This window comes from Pinus tabuliformis, chromosome 3_2 (assembly GCF_031772625.1).
Source record: "Pinus tabuliformis cultivar Carrire ecotype Pingquan chromosome 3_2, CPIR1, whole genome shotgun sequence".
NCBI classification, from domain to species: Eukaryota; Viridiplantae; Streptophyta; class Pinopsida; order Pinales; family Pinaceae; genus Pinus; species Pinus tabuliformis.
The window spans coordinates 673,639,320-673,651,184 of record NC_142302.1 but is presented as its reverse complement, the minus strand read 5'-3'; positions in this window follow the sequence as shown (position 1 = coordinate 673,651,184).

Genomic DNA, 11,865 nt, shown 5'->3' with positions numbered 1-11,865 from the left:
TGTTTTCAGATTACAGCAAGGGTTGAAAAATATGGCAATCTAACCTGCTATTCTTGACTTTTCACTATGAAAAGCCATCCCCAAGTGGAGCCACTGTTAGTTTCCTATACCAATAGGTGTCACTTTTCATGATTGAAAATGGAAATGCCAGATATGTCATCATTTCCATGCTGCAAAGGTTCCATATTTCCAAGAAAATCAAAAATTAAAAAAAAAATGTAAAGAGGGTATGCCCTAAATGAAAAATCAAAGGGCAAAAAGAAGAATGAATTGGCCAAGAGAAAATTAAAAGAAATGAACCCCAATCAAAAGGCCAGGAAAGTGTGCTAGCTCAAATGCCACTACTATTCCATTTTTGAAGAATTTCATAGTTAAGGGAAGGCCAAACAGCTTAATCTTGGCCTTTCTAGGTTTAAATTTCTTGTTTTAGAGATAGAGAATGAAAATCTGTCCAAACTATTTAATCTTGGCAGATCACTAGATAGGTAGAGAAACAAGGGTGCTCAACTGCTTAATCTGAGCCCCTGGAAGAAATAAGGATAGATTTAGATAGGAGGACAGCCAAAAGAAAAGAAGAAAATCAGGGTTTGCTACTCTAAGTGCACCCAAGCAAAAAGAAGATAAAATACTAGGCAAAGTACGCTGGGTAGGCAGTTTTGATGTTGCAGAATGAATACTTGTGATAAATTTTGTGTCTCAAAGTGTTAAATTTACTTCTATCACAAGTGCAAAGCAGATTCCATTGGAGCGGCTCAAGCGAGGCATGTCTAACTCCCCTTCACACTTCTCCAAAATCATTTAATAATTTCCCCCAAGGATATTGAGATCTGCTCAATACTCCTAGATTACTCCATTTCATGAGAAAGGTTAAGAAAAACCATGTTCTTGCTTTAGGCAAGAAGTCACATTTCTTAAAACCTTTACCTTTTTCCCCTTTGCCTAAGTTATAAAACTTTGTACTTAGCGCTTTCTTCTCAAAATTTCACATTAACCTTTCTAACTTTATTATATAAATCCCCCTTTATTTTCCTCCCCGTATTAAAAATATAATAAAAATCCCACATATATAAGTATCCCCGCCTTGGTTGAAATATAACCATAAGTCTGTTTTTTGGGAATTACTAAGTTTATTTGAAACTTAGTAAGAACCCTCCTCCGATGCATTTTGGCCTCCTCCGATCCGATATCGCTCCATTCAACCCCCTCCGACGCAATATCGCAAGTTGCAATCGCAAGTGTTGGCCCGCCTCTGTATTCGTTTCCCTGATGCGATATCGCAATCGTATCGTCGCATCATCGCAATCGCCGCTTTTTCCAAATCACCGCATTATAGCAAAATCTTAATTTTACCGCAAAATCTTCATTTTACCGCAAAATCTACATTTTATCGCAAATCTTCGCTTTATCACAAATCGCCGCATTACCGCATCGCGGCATATATCGCAATTGCATATATGTAAAGGCTCATGTCCCTTGTCCTTCGCCGACTCGATATTTCCATCGCCCTTCCACCGTCCGATCAACCCCCGCATCTAACGGCTTGTATCCATTTCGCAATCGCTTTTCGCATATCGCAAAGCCTCCATTCATTACCATTTGCTATGCTCTCCCCCGATGCGATTTCGCAATCGTACATCGCAAAGTCACCCACGATGCGATATCGCATTTGCTTAGCGCATATCGCATATATCTAAATTCTTCTGACCCTTTCCCTTCGCCAATGTGATATGGCAATTTCCCCTCAGCTGTCCAATCTGCCTTTGCATGATCCAACAACCCGCATTCATCCATTTCTTTTTTATCCAAAAATAATTGCTCCTGCCCTTCAAATCAATAATTGCCTGCCTAAAGTCACTTTTTCCTATTAAAGGGGTAAAAGAGTCATTTTCTTATGTTTTCACTCATCGCTCACGCGCGCTCCAGGTGCAAAGGGACCAGATTGCTTCTTCAGCCATTTTGACTGCCTCAGACCAGAAAAGCTCTGAACAATGAGCTCGCAGTCTCAACTCAAGTGTGTTTTCCATTGTGCAGTCCTCCTCCTCCTTTTGATAGTGTTCCAACCAATGCCGAAAGACTTCCTAGCCTGCAGAAAAGGAATAAACAGGACACGACAGCAGTCCTATTTTTCCATACAACGGAAAGCAAAGAGTATCAGTGGAAGAATTAAAAGCCAAAGCAGAGGAACATTAAAGAGGATCCGAACAAGTCAAAGAAAATCAGTGGAGAATTAAAATCTATTAAAATCTAAATCTAATCAGAATTGATGAACATTGAAGCCGACTAAGAGGAGCAGATCAAAAGTCAAGAAGCAGTTATTGCAGACAGTCGGCTCATATCTACAAAGGACGCCTATAAGACAAACTTTGAAGGATCTGCCTCCAGTGCAGCATAAGATAGATATTTTACTTTGCTTGTAGATTACGTTAGGTTAATCTTAGATATTTTCTCAGATCTTTTATGAGATCTTGTTTGTACATATTTTGTCTGATAAATACCTCCCCAAGCGATGTATTAAGGGTTGGTTGGTTGGTGTTTTTCTCTCTAGAGAGCTGCATTGTAAATTTTCAGACTTTTAATGGAAAGAGCTGGTGGAGTTCCTGATTTCTGCACTGCCTGGATGTAAAATTGGTGAATTTCTTATTGCTACAGAATTCCTGTGTCGTTTATGGAACAATAAGTTTTCCTAAACCTTGTTTTTCCTTTCTGTTCTTACAAAACTCATATATGTTGCATGATCTTAGTAGTAGAGAAAAAGAATAGCTCAGGATTTGTTTGAATACACCCTAAGCTCAATCTCTGTTGCTAATTATGTTTTCTTCAGAATTAGTCATGAATATGAATTCTTCATTGCTCATGTTTGCACTAATTCTTTCATCTATGAATGCTGTTTAGGAATCCTTAATTGCTCCTAGATAATATTCTCACACTTTCCCTCTGTCAGCATAGTGAAAGATTCTTAACTGCCTTCCACTGCCTGATTTCATTCCATCACTTTCAGATTTGAAGAATTGTTTCATGGATGCCTGTCTGGCTCTGTAGTATCACTATTCTCAACAATCACTTTCAGCAGTTCACAATCATTGACTCCATTGCCCAATGGTCTGAACTTCTCACATTCTACATGCCACCTCTATTTGAAAACACCATCCTTCCAACCAAACTTAAAACAAAACCATGTACATCATAACTAGCCTAAAATCTCACCAAAACAAAGCTAAATTATAAAGAGAGAGCCCTCTCTAGTTGCAGGTAGGCTAGGACCTGCATCTAAAAGATTGGTTAGTGGTTACCTCGGCTGTATCCCTTAGGAGCCAAGGGACAACCTGAGTGATAACAGATACCACTCCATTTTCTCATGAAGCCTTAGTTGAATTATTTCAAAAACTGGATTTTACCAGGAGAACTGAAACCCTAGAGTTATTCCTTTCCTAAGATTCCCCCATACCTAGAAAGAATCCTCTCTATCTTTCATCCATTTTTCCGGAAAGAGCCAAGCAAAGTATCACTCTGATTTCTTACTTACTTGGCTATCACTCTAATGAATGGGTCAATGATGTCATTATTGGATTCCTATCAATATTTTCTAATGATGCCCAGACCGCCATTGTGTTTAATTTCAGTGAGTTTTTAGCAGAGTCCATTCACCAGCAATTTGTGAACATTGATAATCAAGAGGTTTTTAAATATACTTTTTTTCTAATATACCTGTTCATATACTTCCAAGGGGATCATTTGAAACTTTCATTGTATAAGTTAGATAACAAAGGAGAACAACAGTCAGTAATATTTTGGACTACCATGGTCAGGAAAGAACAAAATGAATATTCATTTAAACAATTCGTAGACATGTTTGTTCATCCTGCCATGAATCTTTTGAGAGGCAGCATTGAGTCTAGAATAAGTGAATAAATTCAAAAAAAAATCACTTTACACAGCAAGCAGAGACTGGAGATTGGTATCTCTATGAGAACTACACTGAGATTAGAGTTTTTGGTTGTGAACTACCACCTATTAAGCTACCTAAATACCTCCCAATGAATATTTTTACACTTGAATATATCAGAGAGATGATAAACATGGACCAGATTCACTTTACATCTGCTAAAAATAAATCCCAATTCAGAATAAATACACAGGTTGGTCAGTTTATTTTTAATAGCAGGGCAGTAAGAGAAGAAGAAGAAGAGAAGATATTGAAAACCATGAAATTTGATTTGAGTTTTACTTGGTCTTATGACCCATTATAAAGAAGCATATTCATCAAGTGAGCCTGAGAAAAGTACAATGGACATCTGCAAAGAAATCAAGCTAAAGAATGAAGCTTTAAAAATCAATATCTATAATTAATTCTGGAAGAAGACATCTAGCACACAGAGCAGACTGTTAACTGCCTTTGATTCAGAGAAAGGAAGAATGCACATGGCATTTTTCCAAGCTCAAGTATCTCAACCTAAAGGACAGGTAGATTACAAGAAAGCCACTCTTGATTTTGATATTAAGGATGTGCATTTAATTGATCAAAGGGAAATGCACAAATAGTCAAGAGAGATGATATTTTCATCTGCTACTAATATTGCCATGACATTATCTAGATTTTAGGCCAAATTTTCCACCATTCGATCATAGCTTGACATGGAGAAGATTTCTTCTCATGTCAAAGACTCTAGGACTAAAACACTAGAAGACTTGGTAATCAGATTGGGTTATGACCCTACAAATGTTAAAGTTGCAGAGGAATTAATCAAAAAGAATAATGCAGACATTGTTGCATTAAGGAAACAACTCAAAATCCCAACAATTGAAGATCCTTTGGCTAAGGAAATGAATGATATAGAGAACCAGAAGGCAGATATGATGAAGCTCATTATTGAGCAAAATTCACAAATAAGATAGATGGAAATCCAAGTAGAAAGACTCATTGAAGAAGCCAAGAAATCAGTTGTTCCTCTACAAGCACTTCCAGTCACTGCTATTCCTTCAGCTATACCTACCACAGTCACTAAAGGAGATGTTATAGAACTGGCCCAAGCAGTTCAGAAGATGACACTTCAATCTGAAGAAATCCAAAAGTTGGAGAAAATAATGAAGTAGATGGAAGACATTAAAAGTAGGTCTGACACCAATCATTTAGTATAAGTCTAGAGAGCCAAAACTCAAATTAAGAATTGGAAGAAGTTATCAAATGAAAATGCCATTGGAACTCCTCTTGCTCAAGGTAAACAAATAATTTGGGATAACATCATCAATGAAATGAAAGAAATTTTGCCCTGCATCCAGACTATGTTTAAACAGAAAGAATTGGTAGAAAAAGCCAACAAAGCTATTTCTAAAATAAAATATCGATTAGGAACAATGCCTGCAACAACAAACAGAATCATTGTATTTATGAATTCCAAGGATAAATATGAGCTCGAAGAATTGGGAGTAGAAGTTAGAGCTGGAGCATTCCCTGAAGTAAAAAAGGTTCTTACTAAGAAGAACTTAGTAACACAATTAGAAGAAAAATGCCACACTCTGGAATTTGGCATTAACAGGTTTCTGTTAAGAATTGATGCATTGATTAAGAAAGGACTGCCTTCTATTTTTGTGTTGAATGATAAGCTGATGGACAGAACAGATTATATTCAAAGACTGCAGGAAAAGATGAAAACCTCCATTGTTGCACCATCTTCAATCAAAGGATCAATCACTGGCAGAGCTTTATATGAAGCAATTGAAAATATTTGTTTTTATTCAAAATGAGATTCAACATGTTTTTCCAGTAAAACCTATTGTTACTAAACACACTGAGGTAGATGAAATCTAGCAAAATGCTATAAAGGTAACAATTCCAAATTCAGAACGTTGGGAGAAATTGGAAGTATATCAAAATTCAGAATGTTGGGAGAAATTGGAAGTATATCAAAATGAATAAAGCCTGCGAGCATATTATTCGAGCACCTCCATCGCAGTAGTCAGCTGCGAGTGTATCCAGAAAAAGAGGTGACTCAGCAATAGATTCCAACAGAATAGGGCCAGAACGCATATCCATTCTTCCTAGATCGAATCCTTCAATTCTGTTTTAGTTTTAGATATTTTAACATGCCTAGTCAATGAGGCATTAATTGTAAAACTCTTATTGTATAAATACCTCATTCTGATAAAGAATTAGCGGTTGCACCTTCAAGTTAGTTTTTGAACAGAATTGTACTAAGTTAGAGCTTTTTGAATGTCAATAAAGGATTCTGAGTTATCTGCACATGGCTTGTCTTCTAGTGAGTTCTTCTTTGTGTTTATCATATTTGTTTTCTTTATACAATTTATCTTGTAAATAGTTATCCAATTAAAAACCTTAATTGAGTATCAATTTCATTTTTAATTCACTCTGAATTGTAATTTAATTAAGAGACTAAGTTACAGAGCTATTTTCCTCTATTGTTTCCTCTTGAAACTTAAATTGCATTAGGTTTCTATTATATTTTAGTTATATTATGTTGATCATTAAAACAAAGTTTTAATGATGTCCTCTTGCAAATGATTAAGTATTTTGTCTGAGTATATGATCGTTTACATTTCCTTTTTCTTCTAAAATCCATCACACATAAAATTTAAACTACTATGTGCAAATAAAAAAACGTCCCTTCATTTATATTTAAGATCTTTATAAGTTCTAGAAACGCTTGTTTTAATTAACTATTCTTTGGTCATCCACAAAATCAAAAACACCAAAATATTTTAGATGCTTTGGCATAACCAACTAACTTATAGTTATCTCAAAGGACAACAGAATCGACAGAAAATAACACACAAACATCCAACATCAGCTTTAGGACCCACAAGAACCAATCCAACACTTAAGATAGCTTGCCCTTGAGTTCTATTGAATCACGGCTTATGCAGGTTTATGTGCCAACATCTAGACACCCAATTCATTCCAAGGCTAGAAAACAAGGAAGGATACATAGCCTGCATCTAATCTTCCATCTCCCTTGTAGCTTCATCAGGCCCAAAGTGCTTCCATTGCACTTTAACTTGCTCGATTGCTCGGTTTCATAGCATGAGCACCTTTTTCTATAATATACACTGAGGCTCTGCCCAGAATTCTCCATCTAGTTCCACCTGCAATACAAACCATTCAATCACATGATCAACATCTTTAATATACTTCTTAAGCAAATATACGTGGAAAACATCATGGACTTTCACTATCTGAGCAAGTGCAAGTCAATAAAATACTAGTCCAATCCTCTCAATGATACTGAAGAGCCCACAAAATAATGGTGCCAACTTGCCACATGATCCAATCCTCAAGGAGATCTTCTTCAGGTTGATGCCCAAGTACACTTATTCCCAAACCTGGAACACCTTAAATAACATGTTCCTATCTACATAACTCTTATGCCTATCTTATAATTCCTTTAGGTTCTTCTTGATCACTTGCATTTATTATTCCATATCTTCCAACACATATGGTCCAATCAATACTCTGCTAACCAAATAACTCCAACTAATAGGAGCATTACAACTCTGCCCATACAATGTCTCAAAAGGATGCATCCTCAATGACTCCTGATAACTATTGTTGTATGAAAACTCTACCAAGGGGAGATACTCTTCTTCCCACTTCCACTACTATTTCATCACATACATCCTCAACATGTCATCCAATATCATGTTCACCCTCTCTACCTGTCCATTTTTGTGCAAATGATAAGTTGTGCTGAAGGCCAACTCTGTGCCCAAACCTACAAATAACTCCTTCCAGAACTTGGAAATGAACTTTACATCCCTATCTGACACAATATTCTTTGGAACACCATGTGGTCTGACCACATCTATGATGAATACCTATGCCACATCACTAGCTGAGAAGGTAGACTTCAGTGGAATGAAATGTGCAACCCAACTTGTCCATAATAACTATGATGGAATCATGCTATCTCACTGTCCTCAAAAAAACTATAATGAAGTCAATGGAAATGACCTCCCATTTCCACTCTGGAATCGTAATCGGTTGTAGCAGTCAACCTAGATGTTTACACTATGATTTCACTCACTGACAATCGAAACACCTAGTCAGAAACTTTGCTACATCCTTCTTCAGATTTGGCCTATAGTAAAATATCTTCACTGCTCTAAGTCTCTTCTGATAACCTATGTGACCTGGATATGATTTTGCATGAAACTCCCTCAAGGTCACCTTCTTGAGCTCCCTGTTATCTAGTACATATATCCTGTTTCGAAACCTGAACAATACATCTGCTGTAAGATAATAATCCATACCCTATGTACCTGCACCTATACCTATACTTGTACCAGTGCATGTACGTGTACTGCCACGTGTACATGTACCACTACATGTACCTGCACCTATACCTATACCTATACTATCACATGTACCTATTCCAGCACCCTGCTGCAACTTGTGCACAATATCCATATACCTAACATCTTGCTAACCTGCCTACAAGATCCTATCCTGTAAGTCTGTCCCATAGGAGCTCATAATTGCTAAGTGATTTACCTGTACCTGCCTGCTGAGATCATTTTCTCCACCCTGTTCCCTTTACCTTTGACGTACCTGATCTCGAAATCAAACTCACTTATCGTGGCCAACCATCTAGACTTCCTGACATTCATATTCGGTTGGTAAAACAAATACCTCAACCTAATATGATTAGTCATAAGTACAAACCTCCTGCAAATAAGATAATGCCTCCACATCTTCAATGCATGTATGATCGCTTCTAACTGAAGATCATGTGTCAAGTAGTTCTTCTCGTGTTCATTTAGTGTCCAAGACTCATAGCATACCACCTGTCATCCTACATAAGGAATCCACCAAGTCCTCTCTCACAAGCATTTGTGCATACTACAGACTCTTTGTCCAGATCTACAATCTATAGCACTGGTGCATGTGTCTACAATTGCTTAAGCTGCTCAAAGTTTTCCTCACACTCCTCTGTCCATTCAAACTTCTTACCTTTCCTTTTCAATGATGGGATAGGATAAGCAATCTACGAGAAGTTCCTTGTGAACCTCCGATAATAGCCTACTAGACCCATAAAATATCTCACCTCATCCACACTCTTAGGAGCTTCCACTCCATGATGGCTCTTATCATCTCTGGATCTACTACAATTCCCTTCTTGGAGACAACATGTCCCAAGTAGTGTACCTCACTCTGAAAGAAACTACACTTGGTAAGCTTAGCACACAATTGATGCTCTCTCAAAAACTTAACAATGCTGCTAAATGCTCGACATGCACTTCCTCATCTTTAGAATATACCAATATATCATCAATGAACACAAAAAACACGCTTATCCAAGTACATATGCAACACACTATTCATAAAGCACATGAATGTAGATGGAGCATTAGTAAGCCAAATGGAACAACAAAAAGCTCATAATGCCCATCCCTGGTCCTAAACGTGGTCTTGTAAATGTCCTCTTCTTTTATGCATACCTGATGGTATCCAAATATTAAATCAATCTTTGATAACATTGATTCACCCTTCAGCTGATCAAACAAGTCATCAATCCTTGGAAAAGGGTACTTGTTCTTAATAGTCACTTTGTTCAACTGCCTATAGTCAATGGTTGATTTGAGAGTACCATCTTTCTTCTTCATGAACAATACCAGTGCACCCCAAGGTGATACGCTTGGCCTAATGTATCCCTTTTATAACATTTACTTCAACTACAACTTTAACTTGACCAACTCAGGTGTGCTCATCATGTAAGGCGTTTTTTATGCTAGAGCTCCCTTACCCTTATCACTAGAAATGTGTACTGCAAATAACATACACTCTTTCCTGCGACTATGATTTTCTTTCATAGTTGTCACCATCCTAACTGATATGGATTTCTTCTTACCCTGCAAGACTCTTGGTTCCCCATTTTCATCAACACACTCAATGGCTTAATCATAGCAGTCTACCTTAGTTCTATGTAGATACAACTAATCCATGCCTAGAAGCATATTGTATGAACCCAACAATTATACATTCAAATGTGTTGTGGTAGGCATACCATTCAAATCAAAACCACAAGTTCTTACCCAATGACAAAATCACTTCTTTGTACCTGTAACCAACTGCACTAACCAATACTCTGCATGAAATTCCTTACGCAAACCACACTTATCCACCACTTTAGGACTAACATAGCTATAATTATATTCAGGATCAATCAAAATAGAAATAACTTGATCACAAATTTTACCATCCATCTCAATGATATATGCCTGGTGTTCTGCCTGCCTATTTTCCATGGCTACATAAATACGAGGCATACCTTGGCTAACATCCCTAGTAGTCTGTGCCTCATGTGCACTTTATATATTAGGGCTACCACCCTGATGATATGGACAATCACTCCTAAAGTGTTCCTCACCACATGTCCAACATTTCAACCAACCAGCTCCCTCACTTCTAAGATGATGTCCATGTCTAACTTCATTAAACTTCTTTTATGGTGCCCTATTTTCTTTCCCATTTGCATTATGAGGCATTGTTCTCTTAGGATGACATTTAACTTCAGCTTTGTCCTTTCCTTTCCATCCTTCCTTAGATTCATTGTTATTGACTATTCATAACAATTCTTTAATTTCCTAATGACTTCTTTAAGTGACCGAAGCTCATCATACTCAATCCGATCTCTAAATGGTAATGGAAAACCACTAACAAATCTTTGAACTTTATCCTTCTCATTAGTAAGATTTGGTACATACCTCAATAGCTCCAGAAACGTGGTCGTGTACTCTTCGTTTGTCATTAACCCCATTTTTAGCTCATAGAATTATTTGGCCTTACTATCGTAGTACCTCTCTGACAATTATTTCTTGAAAAGCCTCTTGAACTCCTGCCAACTCAATTCATCTGTCCTGATGTCTCTGACTCGCTTAACATCTTCCCACCAAATGTTTGCTTTACCTTCTAAGCTGAAGATAGCTATTCTAGCCTTCATGTTATTTGTGTAATCATGCAACTCAAAGAATTTGTTCATCCAAATTATCCAAGCATCTGCCTCTTCCGGATTCTTCACATCTCCATCAAAGGTAGGTGGTTTTTCTTTCTTGAATTCATCCAACAATTAATCCCCTATCACTCCTCTTGTAAGGATGATAACGATGACGATCATGAAGTCTATCAGAACAAGAACTAGAATGGTACCTGTACTCATCGTCCCTCCTATCTAAAGTGTCCAACAAACTTCAATCTCTCATTGTATCAGAGCTATCTAACCTATGTCTACTAGGAGATGTACTACCATATGCCCCATTAGTTATGTCCTCCTGTCCCTGGCTAATCTAGAGTGGCCCTCACTGCAATTCTGACAAACTCTGAAGAAGTATTGCATTAACCTCTACTTTCTTCTCTTGTGCCTATATGATCTAGTCATTATATGTCTTACAGCTCCTTATATCTTCCTTCAAGCTTCTCAATGTATCTACCAAATCAGAAGTGTCCCCCCACCACGCTACTCATCTGATGCATAGGGAGATTCTATGTATTCTACCACCTTTCTAGCCATTTGGTCTCTTTCTTGAAATGCATAATATGTCGAATAAAACAAATCACAATAAACCGATGTACCTTATCATAATTCGTGGATGATACCTCATCTCTAAGATCAACAAATTAGTGTGATACATGTATAACATAAACATAACATCATATAGACATACACAAATAAATGTATCAACACATAAACATCACTCTAGTTAGGGTCCAATCATCAATGCAAGGCCATATCAATAATGCATGTTATGACCTCATGCATGACAACAACCATTACTCCAATGTACACATTTCCACATGCAACTATCAACATGCATAAGCAATTCCTAATCAACTACACCTACGCATAAATGCATGTA